The following is a 1,800-nucleotide window of genomic DNA, read 5'->3' on the forward strand; positions in this document are numbered from 1 at the left end:
TCGCCCTGCTGCCAGGCGAGGTGGTGGGCCCTTGGCCCCAGGGGTGTCCTGCCCTCGGGAGGGGCAGCACCGGGTCCGGTGGGCCCTGGGAGCCCAGAACAGCCAGGGAAGTGCTTTCAGAGGACCTGTTGCAGGGCAGGTATTCTAACGGCAGTCCTGGCTTTCTTGCACAGGATTATTGCAACCGTAAGGTGTTTGGGTAGTACAAAAAAATGGTAACAATCCTATCCTTTTTCAGTGACTACAATCATAATTTAAAGAAATAAGTTGGATTGCCAGGTTTATCCTAGCCAATGACTGATATTGACAGTAGAGTACAGAGGCAGCTTCAGGGAAACTTTGAATCTGTGCTACAGGTTAACTTCTCTTGTATTGCCCTAATAGCATATAACTGAGAGATTCTGGACGTTTGGCTTGTGGGCTTTTTTTCCTATTATAAACGTGTTCTTAAGCAAATTTTCAGTATGTTTTCTACTCACAAATCAAATATGTGATAAGCACTGCCATAAAACACTGAGATAATAAATCTGGCTGTTGAATCTCTGCAGCTCCTTTTTGCCTTTGTTTTTGCGTTTCTCCTTTGTAGCTGCTAGGAGAGGAAGGGCACCTCGGGTATTCTGTCAAGGTGGTTTGCTGTCACTGCTGTCTGGTCTTTAGTCTATAAACAAGTTCCAGTCACTCTGAAGCAAATCAAGAGGGACAGTGTTCAGCTCTTTAACTCCAGGAGGCTGAAGGAGGCCATGTGGAATTACTGAGCCTGAATCTACCTGTTACCTTGCTCCCAGCCATGTGCTCCCTGGTGCCAGCTCCAGCGCAGCCTGGAGCCTGTTATGAACAGGAGTCATTAGCTTTTTGGTAAAATAACCCAACAAAGAGCAGAGAGTGTGTGCTGAGTTACTGCACTGAGGCAGCTCAGCAAAGACTTGGCAGAGTAGCAGCAGGGATAAAACGGTGCAGGAGCCGTGAAGGAGGAGAGGTGCTGTGACTCCTTTGCCATGCTTTCTCAGGGCATTTTCTCTTTTTTTTTTTTTTTTTTTTTTTTTTTTAAATGTGATGGAGAAAAACACTATCACATTAAAGCCCAGAGACAGAAGCCTATGCAAATTTCATGCTAATTCAGCGGGGAAGGTAGTCTTATGTGCTAAGGGAAAATGTAAGCATAATTTTGGTCCTATTGAAAAAGCTATAGTTTTTTTGTATTTACAGGTGAGGGGAAGATTTCTAGTACTCAGCTGACCAAAGAGCCCTTGGAGATGTCAGCATGGCCTCATGTAATTCCCGCAGCTTCTCATGAGGTGGTCATCAGGTATGACCCTTTACTGACAAGTTGTGATATGTCCAGGGCTGTGCAGGTAGAATAATCCAGGGGGTGACACTTTTATGTCCCAAGCAGCAGCTTTTTCCTTCCTTTTCTCAGTTATACATTTTGTAGATCAGAGGTATACTGGTGTGGTCTCCCTTCCTCACTTGGATGGTACTGTGAGAGGGGTATCTGTAGTTTAACGTAGTCATTTGTTTTTCAGAAAGAATGTAGAACTTGTAATATCTCTTTAATAACATCTAGCATTCACAAGTGATTTGTTAGAGAATTAGGTTTATTGCAGGTTGCTGTGATAGGGGGCATTTATAACATGCGAACCTCTAAAGACCTTTTTCCAGATGAACTCAGCAACCTGGTTATGGGTGTGGGGGTCGTAGAATCATAGAATAGCTCGAGTTGGAAGGGTCGCATAGGATCATCAAGTCCAACTCCCTGCTTCTTGCAGGATTACCTAAAACTGTATGATTAAGCTCGTCGTG

This window comes from Phaethon lepturus, unplaced genomic scaffold (genome assembly GCF_000687285.1).
Source record: "Phaethon lepturus isolate BGI_N335 unplaced genomic scaffold, ASM68728v1 scaffold33132, whole genome shotgun sequence".
Lineage (NCBI taxonomy): Eukaryota > Metazoa > Chordata > Aves > Phaethontiformes > Phaethontidae > Phaethon > Phaethon lepturus.